The 22449-nt window shown below is 41.8% G+C and overlaps 1 protein-coding gene across 2 annotated transcripts in view; it reads left to right on the top strand.

Moving 5' to 3' along the window:
• The window catches only part of SLIT3 (slit guidance ligand 3), a 517496-nt gene that overhangs the window by 5884 nt on the left and 489163 nt on the right, over positions 1-22449 (top strand). The window lies entirely within an intron of this gene.

Below are 22449 nucleotides of genomic sequence, written 5' to 3'. Positions count from 1 at the left end.
GCGTTGTCACTTCTGTGTTGAGTGCTATGAAGTCATTTGTTATCAATAGCCTCCAAAACGTGTTGGTTTGTGGTTTTTTTTTTTTTAGTTCAAGCATTTGCAGTTATGGTTAAAACAAAAATAATCCATCCTGCATGGACATTAACATCTGATACAATTTGGTGTCTGCATTTCAGTAGTCTTGGATGTTCCTCAGCTTCCACAGAGCAGAAGGAGAATGGTTTTCACCCAGATATCTCACAAGATGCTTGGAGAGTTGTAAGAATGGGAAAGGAAAAGTACTTGGCTCTAGTAAGGCTGCTCAGTGAGTATGTGTCGGCTGTTGTATGTTAAGAATTGAGCTTGTTTACTGGAGAGACTGTTCAGAAGCCTTAAACCAGAATGTGTTCTCTGTCGTGATCTACAGTGCTCAAATGACTTGAAGCGTAATTTTTCTAGAACTCTCCTTCCAGTTCTTGTGGAGCCCACAGTGTTTTATTTCCCATGGCTGCTGTAGCTGGTCTTTTAGAAAAAAACAGCTTTTTGTCTGGCAATGGTCTAGTGGGATCAATTTTTCCTTGATTAGAAGATTTAATTATTCCTGAACAAAGACTAAGGATAGAAGCCATTGGTCTTGTCACTGCAATAATGTTACTAGCCCTTTCCAGTTCAGAATGACTGAACTTGCAAGTTGTGGAGCCTCTTTTGTCTTTAGAAGTGCCTCCAGCCTTATGAGGTACTCAAAAGTAGCAGACTTGTGATTAAAGGATGATTCTTCCTTTCCAAGGTAATTCAAAAAACTCTAATGCCTTATATGGAGGGCAGGTCTGCTGCTGGACTTCAGTCTTGATGTAAGATTCACTGTGTCTTGTGATACTACAACTATGGAATTATCTCGAATGTTTCATTAACCTCAGGAAGACCTCATGGGAAGTTCTTCATAAGTAATGTAGTACCTCTTGGGTCATTTACCTGCTTGCTTTCTGCAACTACAAATATTGGATCAGGTAAAGAATTGCTGTTGCTCAGTCTTGAAACCCTTTATAGCAGTGGCAGATCTTCTGTGAGTGGGGAGAAATTGTGACTGAGCAAGTATGTTTTCCCAGTGTGAGAGCAGGTCATGTATTGGTTTTAAGTTGAGCCTGCTTTCTGTTGGAGGCTTGGTTATGGGGGCTGTAGGAATCAACATCTACATCCTCTATCTTGCAGTTCCACAGCTCCTAAAATGGCTTCCCTTTTCCTGTTGGCTTATTTTGTGCTTCTGCAAGACAAAGTGGTGGTCTTTGTCCTCTTCAAGTTGAGACAAAGAAGCTTCTATCTTCAGGTGATGAAGGAAGGAGGCAAGATAAGTTTGGGAAGAAAAGCTAAAGAGATCTTCAAATGGAGAAGCTTTTTGAAGGAAAATAACATTGCAGGGTCACAGAGAATGACTGGAAGTAATGTGTGGCATAGATTTCTTCAGGTGACTGTCTGTATACGCTTTTTGATTTCTCCAGAGATCTGTAATGCTGTCTGTTTTCAAACCTGTTTTCAATGTTGTCCAGTCAGATGTATCATTTAAAATCTTGAGAGGTTCTCATCAGTGGCAAGAACTACTTCTTTCTCATTGAAAAATGACTTTGTAAGCAACTGACCATCTTTTCTAACAGTACTAAATACACAAAAGATCTATCTACCTATTTACATGAGTGGAACAGGAGTTGAGGGCCATCTCTGTAGAAGAGTGTTTAAGCTGATTCTTACCTCTTTGACAGTTATTTTCAGCTTGCATTCCCCCCCCCCCAACTGAATCTGGTCTGTCAGTTGTCTCTGTCAGAATAAATTTGTCACGTATTTTGGTTTTACACCATCTGTTTGGCTGCAATATATGTTTTTAATCCTGTGATTGATAGATTTCTGGAGCTTTTAATTAGATTTTTACCTTTCTATCTGCGAGTTGCTTCTTTTTCTGAGACCTTAATTTTGTCCCTCAGGTGGAAATCATTTTAACTGATGGCTATAGTCTTTCCCTTTCTGTCACTGGTGAAGGGAGCATTTTCAATGAACATCAGTTCAGATTAAATGAGGATGAACATTCAGTGTTTTAAAGCTGATCTTGTCTTGACCTTTGCCAAGCAATCTGAAATTCTGAAGGAATTTCAGAGTTTGTGTTGCTCACCAGCACACTTTTACCTATGCTTTCCTGAAAGCTTGCAGTACTGTTGCAGAAATGATTCTTGGATTTTTGAGTCCAAAGGAGTTACTAGGAGAGTCCTCTGTGCTTCCTGCAGAGAGGTCTGTACAGCTGCCTTCCTGCTTCAGTTGTGTGGTGAAGAATCAGCCCTGTGGAAGCAGTATCATGTTGCTAATGAAAACCCTCAAACACCTATTATACATATTTAGAATCCAAGCAGCACTGATGATTTGGGGAGATAGCATTCTTATTGTGGATACTTCACTGGCTGCCGTGTGGACCTGCGATCAATTCCAGTTTGAAGTGCAAGGCTCTTAGCAGTGATGTTGTATTTAGGTGTCTAGCTGGGGAGACTTTAACCCTCTTATTCTGTGTGGGGATAGAATAGAATTAACCAGGTTGGAAAAGACCTTCCAGATCATTGAGTCCAACCTATCACCCAACACCATCTAATCAACTAAATTGGCACCAAGCGCCTCATCCAGTCTCTTCTTAAACACCTCCAGTGATGGTGACTCCACCACCTCTCTGGGCAGCCCATTCCAATGGCAAATCAGTTTCTGTGAAGAACTTCTTCCTGACATCCAGCCTAAAGCTCCCGTGATGAACCTTGAGACTGTGTCCTCTTGTTCTGGTGCTGGTTGCCTGGGAGAAGAGACCAACCCCCTTCTGGCTATGACCTCCCTTCAGGTAGTTGTAGACAGCAATAAGGTCTCCCCTGAGCCTTCTCTTCTCCAGGCTAAGTAACCCCAGCTCCCTCAGCCTCTCCTCACAGGGCTTGTGTTCCAAACCCTTCACCAGCTTTGTTGCCCTTCTCTGGACACATTCCAGCAACTCAACATCTTTCCTAAACTGAGAGGTCCAGAACTGGACACAGGACTCAAGGTGTGGCCTAACCAGTGCTAAGTAGAGGGGCAGAATGACCTCCCTGCTCCTCCTGGCCACACTATTCCTGATGCAGGTCAGGATGCCACTAGCCTTCTTGGCCACCTGGGCACACTGCTGTCTCATGTTCAGCCTACTATCAACCAGTACCCTCAGGTCCCTCTCTGCCTGGCCGCTCTCCAGCCACTCTGACCCTAGCCTATAGCACTGCATGGGGATGTTGTGGCCAATTTGTAGAACCCAGCACTTAGATGTGTTAAATCTCATGCCGTTGGACTCTGCCCATCTGTCCAGCCTGGCAAGGTCCCTCTGCAGAGCTCTCCTACCCTCTAACAGATCAACTCTTGCCCTCAGCTTGGTGTCATCTGCAAATTTACTGATGATGGACTCAATACCACCCTCATCTAGATCATCAATAAAGATATTGAACAAGATGGGGCCCAGCACCAGTCCCTGGGGGACACCAGTAGTGACTGGATGTGGCACTGTTCACCACCACTCTCTGGGCTCGGCCCTCCAGCTAGTTCTTAACCCAGTGCAGAGTGCTCCTGTCCAAGCCATGGGCTGACAGCTTGGCCAGGAGTTTGCTGTGGGGATGGTGTCAAAGGAAGGCCTTGCTGAAGTCCAGGTAGACTATATTACGCTGTGTCTGCACATGCAGGCAGTTACTCAAAAGAAGACAAATCACTTGCCAGTAATTTTTCAGAATGTTTTCTCTGTCTACCTCCATAGTTGCAGCTGTCTACATTAGTGGTTCTATTTCAACCAGGACTTCATGTAAGTGGAGGGATAAAGTGCTCTGAAGGTTAATGATTTGGAGATCAGTAACCCATTTTAACAGCCTCTGAACATGTCTGTGGAAGGTAGGGGAGGATGGTGATGAATTGCTTTTGTGATAGAATTGGGTGTTTCTTCCATTTTGATGCTCATGCTTGGGAGGATCTGCCCACATTTTGAAAGAGGAAAGGTGGCTTTGCAAAATTTTAAATTCACTAGTTTTCATGATATCAGTCATGAACGTGTAATGCAAGTTAGGTGCTGAGGACAGTGCTGGCTATACTGATCTTTACTATTTCATCTGCTTGTCTTTCTCCTCTTGCTGAAAGCCCTTTGACACTTTTGTACAAAGCTTAACGTTAAGAAATGAATCCTAAGATGTTGTTGTTCAGTATGAGGATGGTGCAATCCTGGAATAGATTGCCCAGGGAGGTTGTGGATGCCTCATTCATGGGGGGATTCAGGGCCAGGTTGGATGAGGCCGTGTGCAACCAGGTGTAGTTGAGAAGTGGCCCTGCCCATGGCGGGAAGGTTGGAGTAGATGATCTCTGAGCTCCCTTCCATTCTATGAAATCCTGAGCCATCATAGGGGTGCCTCAGGCCTTCTAACAGAAATGGTGACAGATTTCACATTGGTGAAGCTGATGTTCTTACCTTCCAAATCACACCAGTATAAAATAGTTTTTAATGTTTGGCTTCAAACTTTTTTCCCAAGAGCTGGATTCTGTCAAGGGTGGCTGCTTGGCTAGGGGAAGGTATGGAGGGGAAGAGTGTGTGAATGAACATTCTCATGAAATGTTTCCCAAGATAAGCATTTAGCTATTATGGAAATAACATGCTGAAAGCTGAGGCATAGGTGCATTCTTATGCATGCTAATAGTTAGAGGACTATTTATTAATCTTTGTTTGTTCAGTTGGCCTTTTTCCTAAGGACTATTAGCTAATTTGTACCAAATAAATGCATTAGTAGATTGCAAGGTATTACTGGCCTGTGTAGTTAGGGGACCCTAATAAATAACCTTGACAGTTCCAAAAGATACAGGCAGTGAGTTGTGAGCCTTACACACTTTCTTAGGTCATAGTAGATGCTTTAAGTCAGTTCATCCAAACTGTCCTGCTGTGTTGTTCTCACTGATATTTTCTCTGTGTGTGCACTGGTGAATAATGAGCACTTTTGCAGGTATTTTAGCAGCTTTTAAAGTTGGAGAAGTACTTTGGGGAAAAGTGTTCTTAGCATTATCGGTAGATATGTCTTAGTATATTATGTAATACTGACCTAACTAAAAAACTTTGCTTTGGAAAAAGCTTTTTCGATGAACAACTTACCCCAAAGCAGAAAAGATTCAAATTCATAACTTAAGTTTTTCATAGAGAGTCCAGAAAATTCATCCTAAAATGGAAGACATTTGCCTGGTATTTTGTGATCATGTTCTTTGGGACATGCTCTCTTATCAAAGACTGATGACCAAAGAAATTCTCAGTTGCTTCCCAGAGCTCTATGTAAGAATCTAATTTAGCTTGACACTAATAATTTTTGTTCCCCTTACAGTGAGAGAATTGCAAACAGCACAGAATCCTTGTTTGCCAAAGTTTGATTGCCTGTTCTTTCTGGTTTACAATATAATGTGTAGTATATAAAGCACATAACAAATGTTGTCATATGACATCAAGACCATTAAAATTAATCACTCCATATAGGTGTACTGGTCATCCACAGATACAGAGAAGGATATACAGATATGATACAAAGAGATTTTATTTACAAGAGTTGCATTCTTTAAATAGGACTTTGAAATTTTAGCAAGAAAAAGCTGCATCCTGAAAGCAGTTCAAATGCCATGTGCCTTCCTGTTAGTCATAAAGCATGTTTTGTTTAGTTTGGGTTTTAGTGGGACCTTAACTTATGCATTTTCCCCAAACCTATCTTTCATCTGTGTGATGGTTTTGTTTAGACTGGGGAGTCATTAAGTCCTTGTTTTGAAATGCTGATTCGGGGAAAAGCTGGATGAAGCATTTTTGCTTGGTGAGGGTGGCAGTGGTTACAGAATCACTTAGTGAGGTGCGAATTTCTGGGTCACAAGCTCCTCTGGAATAGATGTAGAGTGACGAGAACAGGCTCACTGGCTCAGCCCCTGGAAGTGGTAGAGCTGGTTAGAGATGGTGTTGTAAGAATATAGCTGGGGAGCTAAAAAAAGAAGCCATTGTAAGGAAATAGTACAGGGAAGCAATTGTGCATTTCTGAAATGCCTGAATAAATGCAGTAGGGAGGTAAGCTGGAGACAAGAATGAAGGGTGAAACAAACTACGGAAGTAAAATCTTTGAGCAAAGAAAACTTGTTTTCCAGAAGCGGAAGTAGATACTGAGAAATAAAGCCCTAAGGCAAAGGCTGGCTCTTCAGAGTGAGATGAAAACACACATCTGGATATAAGCTTCTCAGATAAGAATGTGAAAGTATAAGAAACAGCCTGATGATCCTTTGGAGTTGTGAGTTTTAATAGATAACATATGAAAAGACAGCAAATGATAAGGAGCAATCAAAAGGATTTTATGCATTTTTAGCAGGATTCTTTGGCTTGTTTGGTTTCATTTTTTCTTTTCTTATTGGTCTGGAAAGCTTTGTAGCTAATTGCTTCTGAAGTTTTTTAAAAGTTGAAAATGAATTATTCCTGGCTGATGTTAACTTCATTTTATAGAATAAATATTTTTCTAAGGTTGTTCTTTCATGGTTCTTAAGTATCTAAAAGGCTTAGTGCGAAGTGGTTTTATGAGTAGTTTCAGTAACTTGAAACATCAAATCTGTGTGCCAAGACCTGTTTAGAAAAACTTTGAGTTTTGTGTTCATTTAGCAAACATTGTGAAATCAATTCAGCTTCGCTCCAGCAAGTCAACTGTTGAAAACCAAAAGCTGGAGGAGGACAGGGCTGGACAGGAAAGGTGGAAATCTGCTTGAGAATGAAGAAAATTGCTTGTGGTTGCAACAACTGGATGGTAATTTGGTCATGTCAATACACAACTTTCTTCAGAATTTCATTTTTAAAATTGCCCTACTTCTTTTACTGCAGCTTTTTGGCTTGATCTTCTTGTTAGTGCCTATGGTAGATATGAAAACTCCCTATGGTGGTACTTGGTAAAGATAGATTTGGTGAAACTAGATGCTTGTTAAATTTAAAAAAAAAGAAAAAACAACCCTGAACAACAAAAACAAAAAAAAGATCTCCTGGGAAGAGTTTCTAGTCTGTACATGCCTTAAAGTGAGCAAGGAGATGAAATCAAGGCTTGATTTTCATGTCAGGCATCACTAAAATCATTTGTTTGTGGGTAGAACTTTTCCACAAGTCATCAAGACTTTATAGCCGTCAGGAAGCAGGTGTGAGACATTGCAAGGCCTAAACAACAGGTTTTCTGTTTTAGTGAAGATCACCTAATCAGCTTGCAGTCCCTTCACAGGGTTATATTCAGTCCTGTACCACATGGTTAAGTGAAATACAGCCTTAAATGTAAACATCAGATACTGTCTCTGTGGAATGCAGCAGTGTGAATTTTGCTGAAGTTTGTGTCCTGGTTTTTTTTTTGTGTGTATTTTGGGTTGGTTTTTTTTGTGTGTGTTGTTTTCTTTTCCTCCTAGATAAGCCTGTGGTGGTTCTGTTTGGAACTAAAAAAAATCCCCAAACTGACCAAGAACAAGAAGTGTGTAGTTATGTCAGGGTGAAAACAAGCTCATGAAAAGTATCATAGTATCATTCAGGGTTGGAAGGGACCACAAGGATCATCTAGTGCCAACCCCCCTGCCATGGGCAGGGACACCCCACACTAGATCAGGCTGGCCAGAGCCTCATCCAGCCTGGTCTTAAACACCTCCAGGGACGGGGCCTCGACCACCTCCCTGGACAACCCATTCCAGGGTTTTTTGTCAGTCCTTGTTTCTCACTTTATTACATTCTGTTCTTGGAGTCCTTAGCATTAAATCAGCATTTAAACACACCGGAGAAACGAAAATTTTGGGAATACATAAGTGTTTGCCGTGAAGTGTAGTAATGATGTTAACTCTGAAGAAGGCTTGTAGTTCTCAGAAGTCTCTTCAAAATCAGTGTGAAATATAATCTGACAACTGAACATCAGAAGATCTTCCTCTTTGAGACAGTGAATGCAAATTCATGTGAATAACCTTTAAAGTCTAAAGGTGATGAAGGCTGAAGTGCTGGCACGTATCTAATCATACCCTGATGAGATTTTCCAATTGGTTGAGTGAAAATATGATTCAAAGAGTATTTGTCCTTGTCTCATTCCTACCTCTACATCTGCTCAGTGCTGGAATAGTGCTGGCCTGAAGTAACCACCTAATGTCTGTACAACCTGCTGGTGCATGTTGGCTAGGAAAGATGGGCTATGGTTACAGAAGTTAAGTTGGAATAGATTAATGAAATCAAGAATTGGGGGGGGGGGGGGGGGGGGAGGGGAAGGAAAGTTTTAGATATGCAGCTGTTAACCCTGGAGTTTTTTGTATGAGTGAAAATAATGCTTGAGCTATTATGATGCAATACTATACTTCTTTTAATTATGATCACATTCTGGCTTCTCCATATTAAATCATGTTTCTTTAGCAACTGTAGTTTCTATAGTTTTCCCTATGCTTCAGATTTCTTCTAATCCCTCAACTCTTCTCCCTAAACTGAAATCCAACAAACAAATATTTTGCAGAGAACATAAAATCATGGAATCTTCAAGGTTGAAAGGATCTCCAAATCTCCTAGCTTAGACTCTGCTGAAAGCAGGGTCAACATGGAATTCAGACCAAATTACAGAGGCATTTGTTCAGTTTACTACAGAAAACCACAGCACCTTTATGCAATCTGTTCCACAACTTGACAGTCCTGATTCTTACAAGGTTGATTGTTTTATAAACATCCACATTCTCTCACATTTCAGTTTTGCATTGCATCTCCCATTTGGGCAATGTTTCTCCTGTGCGCTATACCCTCTCTTCTGCACTGGAGCTCAGCCATGAGATGCCTGTTTAGCCAAGGTGGTATTCTGAAATACCTGCTCATGATTTTGTGCTAAGGTTTTTCTAGGCTGCTTTCTACAGGATTTCTCCAATCAATCCTCTGAATTCTAAAGAGTTCCAGAATTCTGCAAAACTGAATTCTGCTCTTCTGAGGTCTGTGATACTTGCCCACCTCACCTCCCTCAGCATTTAGAATGGTGTTGTTTCAGGGTCAATAAAGCCAAGGGTTCTACTGAAAATCTCACCCCCAACTACTGCCTTGTTTGTGAGCAGCAGAGGAAACCTTAACCGTGGTTGGTCATTTAACATCTATTTTAGGAAGTTGTCTGACTCCTTCTGGAAGTCTCCTGACTTGATTGCCTGCCACTGTGCCAACTTTCCCAGCAAGAAAGGGAGTTTCAAGATCCAGCCAGGGTCTATGATCTGTGTTTCTTAGAGGAGTGTTATTCCTTTGTTCACCCGGAGTAGCTGATTGGTAACAAACTCCTACACTCTGTCACCTTTACGGACTTCTCTGATCCAGACCTGCATACTTAGTGGGACTCTCACTTGGTCCATGGAGGAGCTCCATACACTTGAGCTGTTCCTTCACATGAAGGACAGCCTGTCTTTCTCCTCTTCCTTGCCTGTCTTTACTGAGAACCCTGTATTCAACCATCACTGAGCATACCCATGGCTCCAAGAGCTATCTCATCCAATGGTGATGCATTTCTGCCTCTGTAGGCAAAACATTCACTCTTACCCAGCTTAGGAAACCAGCAGGATTTGTGTACTGGCACATGGGATTGTGCCAGTACAACCTTTTGACCTGTTTCCTTCCTGTAGTCTCCGTCTCTCTCAAAATAGCACAAATGACACTACCAACTGACATCTGGAGTGCATGAAGTGTAAAGTGTAACTACAGAATTTTAGGGACAAAAGTGAAGGGCACGTGAGCATGAAATGTACTGTTATTCTGCCAGCATGACAGTTCCTTTGAACGTAATAAAACCTGCAAACTAATAACTAGTCAGGAGTTCCTGCAGGCTAGGACAGTGCTACAGGCTGGGGTCAGAGTGTCTGGAGAGCAGCCAGGCAGAGAGGGACCTGGGGGTACTGGTTGATGGCAGGCTGAACATGAGCCTGCAGTGTGCCCAGGCAGCCAAGAGGGCCAATGGCATCCTGGCCTGCATCAAGAACAGTGTGGCCTGCAGGAGCAGGGAGGTCATTCTGCCCCTGTACACTTCACTGGTTAGGCCACATCTCGAGTACTGTGTCCAGTTCTGGGCCCCTCAGGTTAGGAAGGATGTTGACTTGCTGGAACGAGTCCAGAGAAGAGCAACACAAAGTTGGTGAGGGGTTTGGAACACAAGCCCTATGAGGAAAGACTGAGGGAGCTGGGATTGCTCAGCCTGGAGAGGAGGAGACTCAGGGGTGACCTTATCACTCTCTACAGCTACCTGAAGGGAGGTTGTAGACAGGCTAATGATGGTCTCTTCTCCCAGGCAGCCAGTACCAGAACAAGAGGACACAGTCTCAAGCTGCGCCAGGGGAGGTTCAGGTTGGATGTTAGGAAGAAGTTCTATACAGAAAGAGTGATTGCCCATTGGAATGGGCTGCCCAGGGAGGTGGTGGAGTCGCCGTCATTGGAGGTGTTCAGGAGGAGACATGATGGGGTACTTGGTGCCATGGGTCAGCTATTTGGGTGGGTTGGATTGGTTGATGGGTTGGACACGGTGATCTTGAAGGTCTCTTCCAACCTGGTTTATTCTATTCTAAATAAAGGTTTGGTTTATTTCCTTGGAAGAGTCTTTAAGTTCCTCAGTCCATTTTGCTGCTCGGGTGCACCTTTCAACAGCAGTCTGCTCCATGGGCAATTTGGTCGCTGCAAAAGGTAGGGTTTGTTGGTTTGTTGGGGTTTCTGTGGTGTTTGGTTTTTTTCTCTTGGTCTTTTTTTAACACCTCTAGCTTTTGCCAGGTAATTTTTCTTAATTGTACAGGAATGAGGACAGAAGCGTGTTGCCTGCAAGCAGTTCCAAATGATTTGGACACTTAATGTGGGTTATTAATGGAGCACTACTGTAATGGGCTTAAGAATGGAGAGGTTATTCACAAAATTAAGGCACTTAACCTCTAATATCAGTTTTCTCATTGTTCAGATGGAAGGAAAACAGACTGAGTCATACCTGAAAGCTTTCTGTAATCAGAAAGATCTTTTTTTTTTCTTTTGCTTAAAAGCCGTATGATGTAGGTGTGTTAGAGAAGTATGACGGGCTGCAGCACCAAATTTATTTGTTCCTGCTACTGGGTGGCTGTTTAATTAGTACTGAAATGATTTTGAAGACAAACTATCCAGTGCCATACTTGAGATGCTGTCCAACAACGACAATTGTTAGGTGCTGGATTGTAAGTTTGCTGTTATTCTGGTTTAACATGGATAGCAAGCTCTATCAAAGTTATTAGATCCCAGTATTGCTTGTTCCTAAAGCCATGCAGAAGAGTTCTGACTCCCTTCAAGAACTGGTGCCTGTGGCAGGGCTTGTTTTTTCTCAACTCATGTGCTTTCTGTAGATCAGAGGAGGGAGCCTATATTCTCCCACTTGCTAGGTAGTTGTAGACTACAGTTAAGATCTCCCCTTAGCCTTTTATGTAAGTGTGTCCTGTGGTATGTTTTCCTGATCACATCCCTTCACTCTCTTCAGTGTAGCAGTTGCACTGGAGAGCCTGGACCTCAGTACTGTATTGTGGATAAACTGTCACAAATTCTGAATACAAGAGATTAGTCAGTTCTTTGAAATTCTTAAACCCTTCTGGTTACACTCTTGCTAGTCTGATCAAGGGTAGCCTTCACTGCTGCAAGGGCAGCTGATGTTTTGGGACCAGATGGGACTTCAGGATAGTTTTCTGCGAAGCAGCTTCTTGGTGAAGCAGTGCCCTACCTGTAATTGTTGCATGGGCTTATTTTCTCCTAGGTGGAGGGCTTAATGGTTTTGTTTGTTTGTTTGTTTCTGTTGAAGTAGGTAATGCGAAACATTTCAACTACCAGCCTTATTACAAGTTAGTTTAAAAAAAAAAAAAACAAACCCAAAGATCCCCCTCATGTTCCTTTACAAAGTCAACTGTTTTAAGAAGAAATAGGAACTTAAAAGAACAACAACAACAACAAAAACACCCCAAACTGATATAGAGGGATGGAATATACCATCTTTTTTAAGAAGTAAAACTGCTTCAGCTGCACATGATTTGTCCTATTCTTTACAAGTGATGTTCATACTTGCCCAAGTGATTTGGTAAGTATGAAAAACACAAATTCCATTAAAATCCAGTCCCAGGACTTTATTTCCTGCATTGCAAAAGTTGAGATGGAAATATATTAAATCTCAAGATATGCAGATTGTGCTGCCAGAGGGCTTCAGGGTAGTGTTATAATTGAGTAGTTTATCATAGTAACTTTGAAGTTCTTGGATCGAAGGCATAAGAGAATTGCCAAGCATTTTCTATAGGGAATTCTAGTCATTTAAGGTTAAGAGGCTAGTGACAGTCCATACCCATTAAAGACAAATTAAGCCCACTGTAAAAATTGTGGAAAACAGTTAAAATAATAAAGCAGATGATGAATGTGTAAACTACAAAGGCTAGCCAAAAGCTACTCTATGGTTACATTCACACATGGGAGTGGATTTTTCTTTTAATGATTATGGTAGTTAGCTTGATCCCAATTACGAATGAAAGTTCTTGTAAAGAGGAGAGGGCTGTAATGAACAGCCTTTTGCCTCTAACTCTGCAGGTAGCTTTCGTAAAAGTCAATAGGATATCCCTCATGACTTTAAATTCTGGAGTGCAGTAGGTAGCCAAGTGAATGGTTAACTTACCTGTGAAAATGCCTCTTCCCTTCAGTGTTTATGCTCATGGTTACCTTTCATGGTGCTAGGGGGCTATGAAAACAAACTGAACAGGAAAATTTTGAAGGGATGACTCAGCTGTCATCCTAGCAGGTGGTTTGGATTGGCAAAGTCCTTTAGTGGTGTAATGGCAAGACAATGAAAGCCTTGTTTCCCAAGAATGTGTGCTGCTTGAGTTATTTGGAGGAATTGGGCAAACAAAAAATATCAGTAACTTTAGAGTCAGGAATCTGAATTTAGTTGTTATCACTTGAATTTTAGCTCCCACATTTTGAATGCTACTGCCAAGTTGATTTATCTTTTAAAATAAATGCTTTGGGGGATGTATTATGAATTTATCATAACATGGAATGTCTACTATATCCTCATAACAGCTGCTCATAAATTTGTGGGGAAATTATTTTTCTTCTATTCTTCATGAACTCTTGGAGGCTCGATGAATTGTGTCCTAGCTGAGTTGTTTGGGGTTTTTTTGGGGTGGTGGGGTTTTTTTTTGTTGCTGTTTGTTTGGGTTTTATGTGCGTTCTCAATGGTGTGTTGGTTTCTGACCTGTTTGGCTCTTGGGGTGGGGGGGGAGGCTGAGATTTTTTTAATTGCTCAGTGCATTGTTCTATGTGACATAAGTTTTATATGTCCCTTGTTGGAAAATACAAATAAATGAGGTGAAGAGAAATGCATCTTCTTTGTTGAACACAGGCCGTTGGCTTAATCAAGATTCTTTTCCAAGTATTGGGCTTTGTGCTGGTTGGTTTGTCCCAAATGTTACACAAATGTGTATAGCTTTGAGCTGGACTGTGGTAGCCACATGGAAGAATTAGCAGGAGCAGAAACTAAATTTCCTGTTTGAAATTCTATGACTAGAAATACATACCTTACTTATGAAGCAGTTGGACAAGGAAGAATCCCAGTGCTGTGTAGCTTGGGTAAGAGCTGTCTTTTGAAGTGTATGGCAGTTAATTTTTCTTAACATAAGCAGTTTCTCTGCAGCTCTTACTGAATTCTTTGCTCATTGATGTGAATGAACAAACATCTGAGGATTTGAATGAAGGTGCAATTCTTGCTCTAGTTTCCCTTCTCCTTAGACAGCAGGTTGTACTCACTTTGTATATCCATTTGTGTAATGTCTTCCTAGGTTTTAATCTATCTAACAAATGGATTAATGAAGCAAAGAAATTTCTCCTTAAGTTTAAGTGAGACCTCCTGTGTTCTAGTTAGTGCTCATTGCCCCTTGTTTTATCACTGGGCACCACAGAAAAGAGCCCAACTCCATCCCCATGGCCTTTGGATATTTATATGGATTTAGAAGATCCCCTCCCAGTTTTCTCTTTTCCAGGCTAAACAGCCCCAGGTCTCTCAGCCTCCCATTGTTAAGAGAAATGCTCCAGTCCATTCAGTATCTCCACAGCCTCCATTTGATTCTCTGTAGTAGTTCCCTGTCCTTCTAGAACCTGGGAGCCCAGAACTGAACACAATAGTCCAAAGTGCAGCCCTACCAGAGTAGGGGGGAGGAGAACTTTCTATGACCTACTGTTGCTCTTAATGCATTTGCTTTCTTGGCCATGAGGGCACATTGCTGGCTCATGGTGAACTTGTCCACCAGCACTAGCAGGTCCTTCTCTGCAGAACTGCTTTCCAACAGTTCAGCCCCTAACCTGTACTGATGCAGGGAGTTATCTCTCCTCAGGTAGAGGACTCTACACTTGCCCTTGAAATTCATGAGGTTTCACTGAGATGCCAGATCAGCTATGGCCATGAAGTTATCAGGTCTCCTCAGAGCCTTTCTTCTCCAGACTGAATAGCCCCAACTTTCTGTCCGTCCTCATAGGAGAGGAGCTCCATTCCTCTAATCATTCTCATGGCCCTCCTCTGGACATGCTCCAGCACATCCAGATCTTTCCTGTAATAGGGCCTCTGGAACTGGATGCAGTACTCCAGGTGGAATCTCAGCAGAGCAGAGGGGGAGAATCACCTCCCTCGACCTGCTGGCTGTGCTTCTCTTCACACAGCCCAGGATGTGGCTTTCTGGGCTGCAAGTACACGTGGTGGCTCATGTTGAGCTTCTCATCCACCAGCACCCCCAGGTCCTTTTGTTAGGGCTGCTCTCAATCCAGTCACTGCCCAGCCTATGTCAGTGCCTGGGATTGCTCTGACCCAAATGCAGGACCTTGCACTTGCTCTCATTGAACCTCATGAGGTTGTCATGGGCCCACCTCTCCAGCCTGGCAAGGTCCCTCTGGATGGCCTCCCTTCCCTCCAGTGTGTCTGCTGCACCGTACAGCTTGGAGTCATCAGCAGACTTGCTGAGGGTACACTTAATGCCACTGTCAATGTCACCAACGAAGATATTAAACAAGACTGGTCCCAGTTCTGATCCTGAGGGACTCCACTTATCACTGGTCTCCACTTGGACATGGACCCATTGACAGCCACATTTTGGGTGTGACCATCAAGCCATTTCTTTATCCACTGAATGGTCCATCCATCAAACCCATCCTGCACCTGCTGGATACCAGCATGTGGTGCGGGACAGTGTCGAAGGCTTTGCTCAGGTCCAGGTAAATGATGTCAGTTGCTCAGCCTTCATCTACTAATGTTGTGACCTTGTCATAGAAGGCCACCAGGTTTGTCAGGCAGGATTTGCCCTTGGTGAAGCTGTGCTGATTTTGCCCAATCACCTCTTTGTTATTCTTCTGCTTCAGCAGTGCCTCCAGGAGGATCTGCTTCATGATCTTACCAGGCACAGAGGTGGGACTGACTGGCTTATGGTTCCCTGGGTCATTCCTCTTTCCCTTCTTGAAAATGGGAGTAATGTTTCCCCTTTTCCAGTCAGTGGTGACTTCCCCAGACTGCTATGACTTTTGGAATATGATGGAGAGTGGCCTAGCAACCTCATCTGCCAGTTCCCTTAGCACCTGTGGGTGTATCCCATTGGTCCCATGGACTTGAACACTTTCACATTCTTCAGATGGTCTTGAACCTGATATTCACTCACAATGGGCAATTTCTTCTTCCAGTCCCTGCTATTATCTTCTATTATTCTGGGAGTGTGGCTGCAGCCCTTGCCAGTGAAATGTGAAGTAATGAAGTAATTGAGAACCTCAGCCTTCTCCATGTCACTTGTCACCAGCTCACCTCTTTCCTTTCTGAGGAGGCCCACACCTTCCCTAGTCTTCTTTTTATCATTAATATATGTATGGACATTTTTACTGTTCCCCTTGATTTCCTTGGCTAGATTTAATTCTAACTGAGCTTTAGCTTTTCTAACCAGGTCTTTTGCTGCTTGGGCATCTTCCTTATATGCCCCCATTCTAGCTGTCCTTTCTTCCACTCCTTGCAGAGTTTTTTTATATGCCAGCGTGTCCAGGAGCGCCTTGCTCATCCAGGCAGGTCTGTTAGCATTCTTTCCTGCTGCTGTCTTACACCACTTGCTGTAAGGCCATCAGGCCAAAAGTGTGTGTATGCCTGTGAACTTGTCAAGTGCCCATGCCTTAGGTTTAGAAAGCAAACTCGTTAGGGAGTTGTGCTGAGAGCTAACAGGGTTTTATGCTTTAGTAAGGCTTGTGACTGTATGCCTAGAAAAGCAGAAATGGGCATCCAGAGCTGGCTCCAAAAAGGGCAGCTGATTTACCAAAACCCTATAGTTTTGGAAGAGTTGAGGAATTCACTTGAGCATGTTCAATACTCACATCTTTGAGGGCCCAAAGTTTGGATTATCTTGGAGACAATAGTGTGTAGGCAGTTGAGCAGATAATGGCATATGAGTAATAAGAACTTGCTATGATCCAGTGTTGTTTTGAATTTTTGCATCCTTGTATATAAAAGGATTTTAATTTTGTATAAGGGTTTTTATTTATATGTGAGCACTGTATTATTGATTTGAAGATTGTTGTAGGAATTCAGCAGCTGATTGCCTTTGTTACTGGCTCTTTGGTAAGAGTTGTAATGTTTATTGTGTTGGTGATGTGCTGTCAAACTCAATTCTGATCTTGTTTATTAGGAAAGTATAGACTCAGAGCTGTTCAAGATGAGTGTGTGTATTTGCCAAGGTATGTGAGTCTAGCAGTCAGGAGCATGTAGTGCTCAGTACCAAATGGATTTACTTCTCAAGTCATAAACTTTACAGTTCAAAGAAGAGGGTGGGGATTGAGAACAGAGTCCGGATGTTTTGGAAGATTTGAGTGGCCAAACGGAATAATTATCAACTGAAATATAAGTCATGTAACAAAGGAAATCTTTGCACTTCTAATGCTGTTTGAAGCTGCGTAATGGAATGCTCCAGAGTGTTGATGCTTTCAAACATTTAAAAGTCTCTCTGAAGTTCACTAGATTGTTTTTAGAGAAGAATGAAAGATGAAGCAATTCAGAAGAATTCTTGCTACGAAGCAGGATTTGCTCCAGTTGCTCCAAGTATTGCTGTTTGTAATGTGTGTGTACATTGTGTGACTTCAACATGTACAAAATATTTATTGAATTAAATTGTTATTGGAACATAGTGGGACATGTTTTTGAGTTAAGGTCTCATTAATAGTTCATCTGAACTCACTTTCACAATGTCTTGCACCATTATAGTCCAATTCCTGTTTCTATTCCCACTGAAATAACTCTTTCACATGGAGTTTTCCTAAAACTGCTGCTATACCTTCGTTGTCCTTAACATGCTTTATGCTGAAAAGAGATTGACAAACGTGACCTAATACCCAAAACCTTATTGAAGGTGGTATCAGTGAGTTTCAGTTTCTTTTTAAGTGAGCGATACCAACTTTGCTGCTGACGTTAGAATTCCTTAATGGGGTTTTCTTAGATGATGAGACAATAGTATCTGAACATGAAATTATGAGGAGGAGCTGGGCTTGTGTGTCTGTGGGGTGAGGTAGATATGTTGAGTAAGAGCTAAGATCTGCTTGGCCTCACACACTATGCAAAATGCAGGGATTCTGCACACAAAAAGTTGTATGTGGAATGAATTTATCTGCACATATGTGCTTGCTGTAGATATAAATTAAATTCTACTTTCCAGTATAATTTTTCCCCCATGTCTCTGATGCAGAAAACTTCTTTTTAAAGCTGTGTATGTTTCCAGTAGTTCTTAGGAACACTGATGTGCTTGAGAGCCAACCAAGATTAGATGTTTAGGCTTAGCCTTTTGTAGGTGAAACCCTCCACTGAGTCTGTAATCAGCTGCCAAACTTTATAAAGGAAACATAAAATATTATGTCGCCCACAAATACCAGCCATAAACCACTAATGTCTGCATTAATTCAGTAACTTTGCAGTCACAAAGTTTAATTGACTAATGGGGTAACCTGTGGCAGTCTGCTTCTTTGCAGCAGTGTTAGACCTACTGTGAACAGGAGGAGGAAGTGTTACGTGGTAGGTCATCAAGATTTTTGTCCGGTTTTCTTCAAACAGCCGATTAGCCTTGAGGGAGAGCATGCTGGGACAGGCAGATGTTCAAAAGGTGAATACTGCTTTCTAATGCAGAGACAGAGGTAGTAGTTATCAATTAAATCCTAAATGCTTTAAGGAAAGTAAACTTCATGTAGAACAGTTCTTTTAAAGTTAGAATGTTGTCCAAGTAATTTTACTTACAGAAATGTAAACCTTCAACTTGGATGTGAACCTTCAGAAGGGATTAATGGGATTCAGGTTGCTTATACAGTATAGGCTGTGCCAGTAAGCAAGAGTAGGGGGAAAAGCAATCTTAAGATGTGTATTGATCAAGGAATATTAAAGTCTTTTTCAGAATAAGGAGCTTCAGGTTTCACCAGGAAATGTATGTTGAATAGCAGGAATGGATGCACAGAGCTGATGTGTGGGATTGCTGTCACAGACTGGACCAGTAGGGATGGTGTGATGGAGAGGTGGTTACATATGTAACATGAATGCAGTTCTGCCGTATACTTACTCAAGCTTAGTGAAGCAGTGCTAAGAATTGTCTTATCAATGTGGACCAAAGGTGGGGCCAATCACAGAATGATAGGGGTTGGAAAGGTCCTCTGGTGATCATCTAGTCCAACATTTCTGCCAGAGCAGGTTCACCTACAGCAGGCTGCCCAGGACAATGTCCAGATAGGCTTTGAATGACTGCAACAATGACTCCACCAGTCCTCTGAGCAATCACATGGAATTGCCCCATATACCCCACCTGACTCTTTTTCTACCTTGGAGAATTCTGATTAGCTTAAGGCTGTGCTTTGCTAGGACTTTTTCTGGGATACAGGCTAAGGAAAACTTCTAAAGGACTGACATGAAAAGCAAATGGGAAACAACATGTAAGTAAAAGACAAGGTTATTTATGCATTGCTTACTCCAGACTTCATTCTTTCCAAAGTTTCTTGCAACTGGGTCAACACTGGCGCACCATTGAGTAGTTAATGATGTACCAGGGTGGAAGAACTGAGCTGAGAAGAGGAAATTAAACTAGAAATTCTGAAAAATGTAGTCAGTGATTCAAACACATTCTTGGAGAAAAGCATGTTTCAATCTACTAGGTGAAAAGAAAAGGGAAGACAATGACTGGTACATGCAGTCAAAGTGCCTCATAGTTGTTTTGTGCTTTTTTTTTTTTTTTTTTTCTTTAATGGATCTTTTAAAATATAATTGACATAAATCAAGCAAGGATATTATCTTTTTTGTTCATATAGCTGAAACATAGGAATTTTGCTCTCCATCTCTTCCTTATCCTTAGCTCCCATCTGTGCTAAAGAAAACAGTTTCTTGACAGAAACTCAGCCAGTACCAGAACAAGAGGACACAGTCTCAGGCTGCACCAGGGGAGGTTCAGGTTGGACATTAGGAAGAAGTTCCATACAGAAAGAGTGATTGCCCATTGGAATGGGCTGCCCAGGGAGGTGGTGGAGTCGCTGTCATTGGAGGTGTTCAGGAGGAGACTTGATGGGGTACTTGGTGCCATGGATTAGCTGTTTAGGTGGGTTGGATTGGTTGATGGGTTGGACACGATGATCTTGAAGGTCTTTTCCAACCTGATTTGGTTTATTCTTTATTCTAAAAATAAAGAACAATGTGCTACTGTTGTAATTTGACTATATCCTGTGCTAAGATTCAAAACCCAATTCTTAAAAGTTTATTCTATCAATTTTTAAACCATATTATGACCTAAGAGATTTATAGTGACCTTTATCAATAGCCACTAGAAATAGATTTGGATATTATAAATCACTTGTTTCCACACTTCTGTATACTTCACTACTGCTTCAGTCCTGTTATGATTTTGCTTTAAACCTTGGATTCATTATAAGATTGATGCAAATGCTTGAATATACATGCAAAAACTTGTATGGATTTATGCCTATTGTTAATGGCAGAATTCAGTAGAAAATACTTACACTAACAGTGTGTGGAATTATTGGTCAGAATTTTAGGATTTGGATATTTTTAAGTGATTCTTACTCTGATGGCTTTTTCCTGTTACCTATGACAAATTAAGTTGCCTTGGAATGGATGGAGATCTTTAACTGTAGCTGGTGTATCCTTAGCACAAATCTTGTAGACAAATATAGGCTGGGCAAGGCGTGGCTTGAGAGTGGTCTCGAGGAGAAGGACTTGAGGGTGTCAGCTGATGGAAAAACTCAGCATGAACCACCAATGGCCACTGGCAGCCCAGAAGACAACCATATGCTGGGATGTATCAAAAGCAGGATGAGGGACGTGATTAAGCTCCTCTAGTCTGAGGAGACCCCATCTGGAGAAGTGAATCCAGTACTTGTGTCCCCAACATAAGAGGGACATGGAACTGCTCAAGCAGGTCCAGAGGAGGCCATGAAGATGGTGAGAGGGCTGGAAAACCTCTCCTAAAGAGACAGGCTAAGAGGTTGTGGTTGTTCAGCCTGCAGAGGAGAAGGCTCTGGGGTGACCTTAGAGCAGCCTTCCAGTACCTGAAAGGGGCTACAAGAAATCCAGGAAGGGACTTTTCACAAGGGCTTGTAGTGATAGGACAAGAGGGAATGGACTGAAGCTTGAGGAGAGCAGATTTAGATTGGAGATTAGGAAGAAATTGTTCACATTGAGGGTGGTGAGACACTGGAACAGGTTGCCCAGTGTGTTCATGAATGTTCCCTCCCTGCAGGTGTTCAAGGATGAGGCCTTGAACAACCTGGTCTAGTGGAAGGTGCCCCTGCCCATGGTAGGGATGTTGGAAGGTATCTTTAAGGTCTCTTCTAACCTAAACCATTCTATTAATTGACATAGGGTGGATTTTGGTCAGTCTGACCTGGGAGCCTAATCACAGTCATTTCAGACTTCTAAGTACCAGACTGCACTCAGTTATGAAGGGGCCCATCCTATGTTGAGTTGAATTCTTTGTGGCAAGTTTAGTTTGGTTGGGTGTTGTTTTGGGGTTGTTTGTTGTTTTTTTGGGTTTTTTTTTTTTCATTGTGTGGTGTTTTGTTTTTCTGTGTGTGGTTTTATGTTGGTGGTTGTGGGTTTTGGGGTTGGTTGTTTGTCTTGGGTTTTTTTTTTGTTTGTTTTTAAATTCTAGTAAGTGAATGGACCAGCAGACTAAAATGATATTAGAAGTAGATTAATTCTCTATCTGTTTGCATCTGAGATTTAGGGCACATGTGAGAAAACAATGCATTTGTTTAGGAATACATAGAATTATTTCCCCAAATGGATGTGTATCATACTGTCATCTTGCTTTCTGTATTTTTTTTCTCTGTAATTTTATTGGAAAATATGTATAGCCTAGTGCATGTTATTGCAGGAACCATAGTAAAAATGAATTGCATAGGGAAAGCCTCTGCTTTCTGCTGCAGATTTGTGATCTTACTCTCTTTGGGAAAACAAATGTGCAGTCTCATGGCTCATTTTTCATATTAGATAGTTTTTATTTGATGGCAATAAACAACAAAATTTGTCAGAATGTCTTGTTTGCAGTCTCATGGTCTTCAAAGAAATGCTAAATGGAACACATTTGTGGTGACATGATGGATAGTCTATCTGGTTTATTTGTAAATCAGTTGCACATTGCTTATTACATTTAAATAAACATCACTGAAGACCAGGAATAAAGACTAGTTGTTATGTTCTTGTTAGTTAGCACTAGGGCAGGTAGATCAGTCTGGACAGGGTGGAAAACCAACAACACAAATGCCAAACATTAGGACATGCTCAGCTGGGAAAACTTGAAGGGTGCCTGGCAAAGGCAAGTCAAAGAACCATAGAGGTCTTCTCCAGCCAAAACAATTCTATGATTGAGTCCACATGTCCCGAACACCATTGTGGTCATTAAACCACATTGCCAAGTGCCATATCTACATGTTTTTTGAGCACCTCTGGGGAAGGTGATCCCACTACTCCCTGGGCAGCCTATTCCAATACCTGATCACTCTTGCAGGAAAGAGATTTTTCCTAACAGCCGACCTAAAGCTCCCCTGGAGCAATTTGATGGGAGTAAACAGCAACACAAGACCAAGAGCACAAGCAGGTGTTTGTTGTTCTCTTTTGAAATTAAATGACAGCAAGATATTTTTTGGGGGCAGCAAAAGGAGTTACTGTTGGTTTGCTGTGGCTCTGAAGACACCAAGGTTAGTGTATTGAGAGCTGTCCTTAAGTGTAACATCAGTCTTGCACGAACAGAGTAGTTGCTAAATTATTGTAAATTTGGCTCAGTTTTATTAGGGTTGTTTTGTGGGTGGGTGTTTGTTCATTTGGTGGGTGGTGTGTCTTTGGCTGTTGCTTTGTTGGTTTTTTTGTCTAATCAATTAAGATGCAAGTTTGCACAAAGAAA

Source organism: Melanerpes formicivorus, unplaced genomic scaffold (assembly GCF_026170545.1).
Source record: "Melanerpes formicivorus ecotype bairdi unplaced genomic scaffold, bMelFor1.0.p_v2 SCAF_2, whole genome shotgun sequence".
NCBI classification, from domain to species: domain Eukaryota; kingdom Metazoa; phylum Chordata; class Aves; order Piciformes; family Picidae; genus Melanerpes; species Melanerpes formicivorus.
Note: the sequence above shows the minus strand (reverse complement) of the source record. Positions and strands in the feature narration are given on the sequence as shown.